The following is a 10,628-nucleotide window of genomic DNA, read 5'->3' as shown; positions in this document are numbered from 1 at the left end:
TATTTTACCTCAAACCAAGTATCAGTATACTCTCAGTTTTTGTCATCCACAAGTTTTAGAGCGAAATAAGGGGTCTTTTAATTTTCTCTATGAATACATATTAGGTGTCATAGAATGTAGGGATGAACATAAAGAGGCAAGCATCACTCATTTCTTACTCCCATATGCTTGCACTTGAGGCATTAAGACACAATCTACCCAGGTGGCCCAAGACACAAAGACAGCACATGCTGGAATGGAGGAGTAGCCTATTCCATACAATTCTTGTCCTGACCTGCCTGGTCACTCCTATTTACCATGTTCGGAGATAAAAACCACACAATTTTTTTTCCTCCTATGGAAGAACACCCGGAAATAAGGACGAAACTCAAATATAAATAAAAACAGTATAGTAAACATGCAATTATGGTTCAAAAATAAAACTGCAATGTGACCTTACAAGTGTCATTCACTCCGGAGAACTAAAAGCCGTGAATTTCATCATTTATAAATTGAATAGTCCCTATGGTTTTCAAAGGAAACTTATGCAAAAGACTACGTACAGAATCGGATGGAATAACGTGGTATTTGCCACAGAATTCATCTGAGAAATAAGATTCCAACGTTCAGAGGTAACCAGTGACCAGAATTTCTGGGCAATGGATCAATGTGCACAGTTTTACATTTAAAATGACACAAAACTTTCTTCGATTTAGTAGATCTACACAATAAGATACACAAAGACTAAAACTTTTTCAAATACAATGATATTAAAGCAACTTAAAGTCAAATGTCAGACTAGCTAGCCACTTGACGCCACAATGGTCGTAAAGCAAGATTACACAAGCCAATTAAAACATTATTTTCCTTTTCAGTGTGTTGAAAATAACAAAAAACTGGCCAGGCTCGGTGGCTCATCCTGTAATCCCAGCACTTTGGGAGGCCGAGGTGAGTGGATTGCCTGAGTCCATGGGTTCGAGAACAGCCCAGGCAACCTGACGAGACCTGTCTCTGCAATAAGTCAAAAATTAGCCAGGTGTGGTAAGTGTGCGCCTGTAGTTCCGGCTACTTGGAAGGCTGAGGCGGAAGGATTGCCTGAGCCCAGCAGGTCAAGGCTGCGGTGGCTGGGAACATGCCACTGCCCTCCAGTCTGGGTGACAGAGTGAGATTCCAACTCAAAAAAAAAAATTAAATTAAACAATAAATTGTAATACAAAGTAAAAGGCAGTCAGTCAGACATTAAATTCCTCTCTGTAAATATAAAACCTTTTAAAGGCACTTATGAGGGGCCCTGGGACCAAATTTAATTGAATGCAGCGAGGGTGAACATGTAAAATTAAATGGCAAAATGGGTCCAATCTTGGTTGAAAAAAAGAAGGGACTAATGGGCATTCATAGAGAAAATAAAACGTCCAGTTCCCAGCCAGAGGATTCATTTCACAATATGCACACTGAAGCTACTTTCATTTGAAGCACATCTACGGAATAAGACCACATAAAAATTAAATAAATGTAATTAAATATTTGCAACGTCATGAAAAAACTCCATGCCATTATACTGTAAAATAAAACAATAACTAGTGCCTCGGGGGCTTCATACCTTTCAGGGTCTTAAAGCTACGAGCTCTTGCCAACCCGGCCACTATTTTCCATATCCATAAAGTGTAAATAACACCAAACATTTCAGGAGCACTTTTGGTCGAATACAATGATACTGCGTTATGTAAAAATGTAAAGCAGTGTTCAGGGATGACTGTCAGGTGACTCCTGGTGGTTGGCGAACAAACTAAACGCCCATTTCTCTTAATTTCACGTTGAAATTATCAGGAAATTCTTCTTTTTTTTTTCTTTTTAAGACAACATATGAAGAAGACCGACTCTGAACTTTAACCAAACAAAATATATTAAACATAAAATAATTATGTTAAATGAAGCCCAACACTGGCCACAGAGAGCTAACTGCCATCGGGCTGTCATAATCCCACATTGCTCCGGGTGTTATTTACCTCCTTTTCAGCTCTAAAACAACATTAACACGGGTAACAAAACGAACAAATGGGGACAAAGTGCGAAGTTCAAACAAATCATTGGAGAGAATATCCACCCAACGACTCTGTAAAATAAAGGCAAAATCAGGTCCCTGGAGGCCAACGACCAGTGCGGTTCAGGACCCACACGGCCTATCGCAACAGCTGTTTCCTCATTTTTAAGTTCAAAACACCACAACTGAGGCGGAAGGATCGCCGGAGCCCAGCAGGTCGAGGCTGTGGTGGCCGGGGCGGCCATTGCTCTCCAGTCTGGGCGGCAGCGTGAGACTCCAGCTCAAAAAAACAAAAAACAAAAAACAAAAAAACCCCACAAAACTTTAAGATCACGAATGGGGGAGGGGTTCAAGATCAACATGTAAGCACACAAAATAATCTGAAAGACTCACACTGCTCCCAACTGGCTAGGAGAGTTTCCGTGTTATCAATCCAGAAGCCCATGGGACACATCTGTTAAAGATGTTGGAACACACATATATCTAATGTTAAAGATATACACACCATATGTACGATTTGATCAAAATCATAACACAAGCCGCCAATAAAGAATTAAAATCCATGAAACTTACACTTCTGTGGTCGCTGGAGGAGGCCGCCATGTTCCCACATCCCTGAGGAAACCGTCCACGGAAGCCGCACAGTTCAATCCAGAATATGATGAGCCTGGCCGCGTAGCCGGGTTCCTTTGATGTCCAGTCTATGACTCCGCCTTCAAACAACACCATTGGAGGGTCTGAAAATGATTGACAGGGAACGTATCCACTCTCTCCAGATCTACAAGTGTGAACTCAGTCCATACCTCAAAGCACCCCTTAAGCAACTCACTTTGTTATCACTTTTGATACATATGCCCATCCCGTGATATCCAGATCTATTACTTAGGCCTTTGCACATACCATAGACTCCTATTCCTGCCATTTCCGGTTTTGGTTCCCCCAGTTTGTCCAGGTCTAACTCAATTGCACCCTCCTTTAGGGAACCTCCCTTGATTTACTTCTCGCCCCTACAGGTAGATGGGAATTGTTCTTTGGGTGAGCACATGATGAGACACCAGAGCTGGAGCATAGAAGACAGATGTGGTTTCTAGGATCACTGGGCTAAGTACAGTGTGATGGACCTAACGTTTGCCCTTGGAATTTTGGCAATCCAGTTGAGGTTGCCATAATTATGGGAAGACCAGGAGAAGTCAACAAGGTAACTCACAGCAGCCTCCCAGGATTGGCCCCAGTACTGAATTCAAACAACTCTCCACCACTCTTTTCTGGATTTCGTGTCTTTTCTACTCTTTCTGTGAAAATCTTGCCCCACCTATCAAGGTCCAGGCATAAACCATCTCTTCTCTGAGGTCATTCCTGATTTCATGTTTCCAACCTCAAGAGGAATGATTTCTTCTGTTGTTGTAGTCTAAAAGATAATGAGCCTTCAGATCAGGTGCAAATTCATCAGCTCCATGATTGCTCAAAGTGGAAATGGACTTTGTTTCTTTTCAAGAGGCCATCTACCATGTGATTTTTGTAGCTGCTCTCAATTTGTAAGTCAGTAGAAGGAGGGAAAATCACAGAAGTCCAACTCACCTACAATTGCCTAAGTTTGAATGCCTCATCTGCCTCCAACCGTGGAAGACAAAACATACAGTCCATGGATTATGTTAGTTGGACTGCATAACCACTGTGGACAGCACCTCTGGGAAGGACACTCTAATGATAGCACTGTTCTACCTGTAGGAAACATCATTTTGAGAGGGGAATTTGAGGCTCCATTGTGTGACTATACAACGGTTTATGATGTTCTATTCACCCTGGAATATCACAGCCAACAGTAGCTGGGAATGATGGCCCCATAGTCCTCCAAGTAGAAGTCTAAAGAAACAGCAAAATCAAATTGGTTAAACTCAGTTCTAAACTGTGTTTTAGGAAGATAAGACACCGGTGGCAGACATCAGATTATTGTGTAGTTCTAGGAACACAGCTGTAATAATCCAGCAGCCTGTCTCCAGTATCTTAGCTTCTAAACTCTAGTTTTAAACTGACTAGAAGCTGGAGAGGGCAGGGATGGGGAGATGACGGTCAAAGGATATAAAATTGCTGTTAGACAGGAGGAATTAGTTTATGAGATCTATTGCACAAAAAGTAAGTGTATGAGGTGATACCTGTGTTTCTTCCAGGCTAGAGTTACAAGCTGGTGGTCCTACCATTCTTGGGTCTCTGGGGCAGCCCCCTCTCATGACTCCACTGGGTGATACCCTGGTGGGGGCTCTCTGCAGGAACTCAAGCTCTGTGACGGTTGTCTGCTGGAGCCCCAAGCCTCTCTAAATATCATTCAAAATCTAGGTGGAGGTAGCCATACCCCCACAGCTTGTGCAATCTGTGCACTCATGGAGATGGCACTGCATGAATGCCATCATGGCTTATGACTTATGCCTTCCAGAGGGGCAGCCTTAGCTGCACTCAGACCTATTGGAATCACAGGTAGAGTGGGTGAGGAGAGCTGCACCAGAATGCAGGGAGCAGAGCCTTGAAATAATTCTGCCTCCAAGGCCCTGACATTCTGGGCTCGTGATGGGCAGTGCAGACCCAAAGATCACTGAAATGCCTTCAGGATCATTATTTTACTGTCTTGATGAACAGCATCTGGCTTCCTTCAATCTATATTAATCTCCTGAACACATTTTTTTCTTTTAAATTTTTTTATTTTAGATTCAGGGGATACACATGCGTATTTGTTACATGACATATTGTGTAGTGGTGGGGATTGGGTCTCAGGTAGCCCATTCCCCAGATAGCAAACATTGTGCCCCATAGGTAGTTTCTAAACCCTAGCCCTACTACACCCTTCCCCCTTATTAGGGTCCCTAATGACTATTATTTCCATCCTTGTGACTGTTTAGCTCCCACAGATGAGTGAGAACATGCAGTGTTTGGTTTTCTGTTTCTGAATCAGTTTATTTAGGATGATGATCTTCAGCTCCATCCATGTTGCTTCAAAGGACATGATTTCATTCTTTCTTATGACTATGTAGTATTCCATGGCATATATATCCCACATTTTTATTATCCACTGAATGGTTGAGGTGCATTTAAGTTGATTCCACATCTTTGCAAAGGGAACACTTACACACTGTTGGTGGGAGTGTAAATTAGTACAACCTCTATGAAAAGCAGTATGGAGATGAGTCAAAGAACTAAAAGTAGATTCACCATTTGATCCAGCAATCCCACTACCAGGTATCTACCCTAAGGAACAGAGGTCTTTATACTATAACCAAGTCACTTGCACCCTCATGTTCATCACAGTACAATTTTTTTCATTCTTTACAACATGGCCAGGTTGAGAATTTTCCAAATCTTTAAGTTCTGCTTTCCCTGTTGGTATTAATTATGTCATTCTGTCTTTACCTTTTTTTTTTTTTGCATTTTACTATAAGCAATCAAGAGAAATCATGCTGTGCCACATCATCAATACCTTGCTTAGATATTTCTTCTGCCAAATATCTTACTTCATTGCTAAGTGGGTCTACCTTCTACAAAGCACTAGGACACAAACACAATTCAGACAAGTTATTTGCCACTTTATAACAAGGATCTCCTTCCTTTTAGTTTCCAACATGTTCCTAATTTCTGCCTGAGATCTCATTAGAATGGCCTTTACTGTCCCCATTTCTACCAACATTCTGATGATAACCACTTAAATAATCTCTGAGAAGACTGAGACTTTATCTACAGCTCTTCTCTTCTTCTGAGTCCTCACTGGCATCATCTTTTGCATTCTTTTCACAACAATGCATTTCAAAACTTTCAACCTCTACTCCATCCCTTTCCAATACCACTACCACATTTTTCGGTATTTGTTATAGCAACACCTCACTTTATGGTACCAATTTCTGTCTTAGTCTGTTCAGACTGCTAAAACAAAATACCTTAGGCTGGGTAATTTATAAACAACAGAGATTTATGGGGAAGATTATCCATTCAAGCTGGGAGATTTAAGATCAAGGCATCAGTAGTTTGGGTGTCTGGTGAAGACCTGTTCTCCATAGATGGTGGCTTTTATGCATCCTCACATGTGAAAAAGGAAATCATGCACCATCAAACCTCTTTTATAAGGCACCAATCTCATCCATGAGGGCAGAGTCTTCATGACCTAAGCACTTCCCAAAGTCCCCACTTAACACAGTCACATTTGGGGTTTAGCACCAACATATAAATTTTGAGGGGATACCAACATTCAGATCATTGCAGATACCAATAAGAACCATGTCATTGAGCTGCTGTGACATTAGTTGGGTTAAAGGAAAGCACTTAGAATAGTACATGGAAACTATGAAGTTTTCTCATGAAGTTAGCTATCCCTGTTACTTAAATATCTTTCTGCATGCTCTGGTCAGTACTAACCCCTTTTCTGGAATCTTCCTATGCTATTCCAGTTCACATTAGTCTTCTTTCTCTACTTTTATACCTTAACATTCATAACACATCATCCACCTTTTGCAACACATTGCCCACTTTGCCAATTGTTTGTTCCACAATTTTGTCATTTTCATCTGGGCTAATATCTCTATGTTAATTAATATGTCTTATACTAATTCTTCAAGTATATTTCTCATCTCCTAAGTTTACCAACAGTTTCCTATTGGACACTGCTATGATTTGGTCTCTTATAAAAGTCATGTTGAAATTTAATCCTTGGGTGTACGGGGTCCGCGCCGGAGGTCGGGTTGCGGGCCCTGGCGCGGGACAACACGCAGCTAGCAGCCCACGGAGCGCGTGGAGGAGGCGCTGGTGGCGCAGCTTCTCGAGCCCACCTCCCACCTGCCGCGTGAGAAGCCTGTGCCCTGGCGGCTGCCGCATACGCGCTGGCAGCAGTTTGCAAGCCTCCGGGGCATCCGTCCCAAGAAGAAGACCAGTCTGGTGTAGGACGAGGTGAGCGGCCAGTAGCGGCGGCGCTGGGGTTACCAGCTCACCCGGGACGACACCAAAGAATAGCTGATTGAGGTGCCCAGCAACGCCGACCCCTTGGAGGACCAGTTCACCAAGCGGATGCAGGCCAAGAAGGAACCGGTGGCCAAGAACGAACTGAACCGGCTGTGTAACCTGACCCGCGCGCACAAGATGCAGCTGCCCAGTGCGGCCAGCACGCACCCTACTGGACACCAGAGTAAGGAGGAGCTGGACCGCTCCATGCAGGTGGCCAAGATCTCCACTGCCTCTGTGGGGCGCTTCCAGGAGCGCCTCCCCAAGGAGAAGGCGCCCCGGAATTCAGGCAAGAAGAGGAAGTGTCAGCCTCTTTTCGGGGACTTTACAGTCGAAGAAAAGAACCGGTTGGAGCTGCATCGAGTCATGAACATCAAGAAACCTCAGCTGGATGTGACGAGGGCCACCAATAAGCAGATGAGGGAGGAGGACGAGGAGGAGGCCGCCAAGCGAAGGAAAATGAGCCAAAAGGGCAAGAAAAAGAGGGGCCGGCAAGGTCCGAGGGGCAAGGGGCAAGGGGACCCTCCCAGCCAGGGAGGGAAGAGGAAAGGGGGCTTGGGAGGCAAGATGAAATCCGGGCCCCCTGGCTTGGGTGGCAAGAGGAAAGGAGGACAGAGCCAAGGAGGAAAGAGGAGGAAGTAATAGTATAGCCCTCGGACCGTTCTGGAAAACAAGAACTGTATAAACGGAGTGTTAGGTTGTAGGTCCTGGGGGGCAGGAGGCAAGGAAGATGTGGCTGCCGCCTTCCTTGAGCTTGAAGGGACAGGACTGCTTTCCCCTCAAGAGAGTATGTAAAGTGTTGGACTCAACAAAGTAATATTTTTCTCACAACCGAGACTTTGGCTTGAGATTAAGGGTGTATTTGAGGGCATAAGAATTGAGGAAATAATTTGGTTGTAACCAGGAATGCGTTCTATTCTAAACAGTCTTTTTTTCTTTTTAACTTTGGATATGGGGTGGGAAGAGTTGGTCATATTTCAGAGACTTAAGGTAGATTGGTTTATACATTTCTGCATTATTTTTACAACAAATTTATATATTTATCAGAGTGGGGAAGAGAGACTACAAACTTTCAGAACTGGATTGACAACTGTTATAAATGTTGTGTAATAAAATATGTCTGTATCTAAAAACAAAAAGAAATTTAATCCTCAAAGTGGTAGTTTTGAGGGATGGTCCCTGTAAGAGGTGAAGGCTTTACCCTAAAGAGTGGACTAACCCATTCATGGATTAATAGGTTAATGGATTGATGAGTTATCATGGAAGTGGAATCGATGACTTTATAAGAAAAGGAAGAGATACTTGACCTAGCACATAGAATTCTCATCTCCTTCACCATGTGACACACTGTGGCACCTTGGGGACTCTGCAGAAAGTCCCCATCAGCAAGAAAGCTTTCACTAGATGTGACTCCTTTTCCTTATAAATTACCTAGTTCCAAATGTTATGTTATATGCAACAGAAAACAGACTAATAAAGAACCTTAGTATTTTATTCTTTTTCTTATATAATTCATTTCATTATTTAGCACTATAAATATGTAGACTGCATTAAGTACACAAGGAGGTACAGTAATAGTGCCGTTCAATGAAAGATCACAAGAAACAGTTTTCCACGAGGAATTCACGATGTGTTTTGTCCACTGACTGGTTTTGCCAGATCGGGCAAAATAGGGGTGGGCTCTTGTAGGACAGGTTGACTACCTGTGCCTAGGCTGTCAGGAGAGGATGCACAAGACTAAAATGTACCCTGTATGAGAGTTGATAGGGTAGACAAGAAGAAAGGGAGGTGCTTTACAGGATCTAGGAGGAGCATGTGCATAGGAGCAGGAGTGTAAAAAAAAACATGACTTCTCAGGAAATAACACATGGTCTGACTTGATTGGACAGGAGAGTGAATGATGCAAGTGGTAAAGAATGATAGAAAAAATCAGCCCAGGGCAAAGAACCCTTTGTCTATAGACACTTTTGAAAGTTTAAGGCCTTGAAACGAGATCCAATTCATTTTTCAAATCTATCATTTGGGTATTAGTGTACAAGGATTAAAATAGAGGGTCACTGGGGAAAAAAAGAGGGAATTTAGTTACAAGAAGGATGTTAGACTCCAGGTGGGTAGTAATGAATAAAAAACAAGGGCAAACACTTTAGCACATGGGATGAAGTGAATGTGCAGTGGCTCTTATGTGAAGTGAAGGAGGATAAGGTGTCAGAAGCTACTGTTAGTTTACTGGTATTACTGCCTGCATTGATGGTGGGCCCATCAACTGACAAAAAGACAAAAGGGCGGGAAAGTTTGAGGGAGACGAAAAGATAAAGAGTCACATTGCAAGGAGTTTGAGGTGTTGATAAGATTCGGAAAAGAGGATAAAGAGTAGTTGAGTGAAAATAAAAACTGAAGTTGAGGGCAAAAGAAAGACCTAGGGCAAAAGATCTAGAAGTCCTTGCACAAAATTCAATGTGGGAGTCACTGCAATGAAGACAGAGAATGAGCTGAGGAACGACTTAGTCAGAACCCTAAGAAAAACTTAGATTTTAAATGTTTGCTCACCAGTTGACAACAAGAAGGGAACCATAAAGAAAGAGGGTTACAGAAGCTAAAACCTAGCAGGACATGGTTGTGTGTGTGTGTGTGTGTGTGTGTGTGTGTGTGTGTGTGTGTGTGTAATACTAGCGTTATTACAGCATCCTGGTGCTTGTGCTGTCATCTCTGGTTCTCACACCCGTCCTAAACCCTAAGGCGTATCTGTGCCTTATTTACCTGTTAGCTCAAGTATGCACCATATTAGTCAGAAAAAGGAAAGTTCCCATTATATGAACAGTCAAAAGATCTGACTAAATGATTCATAGCTGCCATGAGGTCAGTCCTTAACAGACCTCTGATTCCTTTACTTCAACCAGAACCTTCACTCTAATCCATGTGGTTTCCTTCCTGTTGTGCTTATATGCCTGATTTCCTTAATGCTTTCTGCTTCCTTGACTCCCAGTATTCTCAGAACCTACCCCTGCTTCCTCTCCTCCCATTGTATTCTAGTGTGTCATGTCAGCAGCTTTGAGTGATGGGGTTGAAGGTAAGACAGTTCCAGTATGACACATGGACCCATTCCTGTACACATGGACCCATTCCTGTACTTCCTTCCCTGTGAAATGAGTGCCTAGGATACTGTAATGTTTGAGACCAAAACAAAAAAGCCATAATGTCTTCCATCTAGAGTACAATCTTCTCCAAGTGAATCTTCCATGATAAAATGTATTAGACATTTATAAGATTTTGACTTCATCGTCAAATTGTGCTTCAGATGTCTTTGATTACTTTAAGTATTGTTTACAAATATGAGAGAATGCCCATTTCTTCACAATCTTATTATAACTCAGTAGTAAATGCTTCCATTAAATTTTAAAATCTACCAGAGAATAAGTAGCTTTTCGTGAATATCATAATTGTTAATTTTATGTGTCAACTTGATTGAGTCATGGGGTGCCTAGATATTTGGTCAAACATTATTCTGTTTTGTGTGTGTGTGTGTGAAGGTAACTTTTGGGTGAGATTAGCATTTGAATGTATAGATTGGATAAAATAAATTGCAGTCGCTAATGTCAGTAGGTCCCATCTGATCTATTTTTTTTTTTTTTTTTTT

General features: G+C 42.3%; 1 pseudogene; it reads left to right on the top strand.

Moving 5' to 3' along the window:
* Window positions 1-3,191: 3,191 nt before the first annotated feature.
* Window positions 3,192-7,636, top strand: LOC103268699 (annotated as a pseudogene).
* Window positions 7,637-10,628: the final 2,992 nt, after the last annotated feature.

The sequence above is a fragment of the Carlito syrichta genome, unplaced genomic scaffold, assembly GCF_000164805.1.
Source record: "Carlito syrichta isolate Samal-C Ts95f unplaced genomic scaffold, Tarsius_syrichta-2.0.1 Scaffold308874, whole genome shotgun sequence".
In the NCBI taxonomy this organism is placed as follows: domain Eukaryota; kingdom Metazoa; phylum Chordata; class Mammalia; order Primates; family Tarsiidae; genus Carlito; species Carlito syrichta.
Note: the sequence above shows the minus strand (reverse complement) of the source record. Positions and strands in the feature narration are given on the sequence as shown.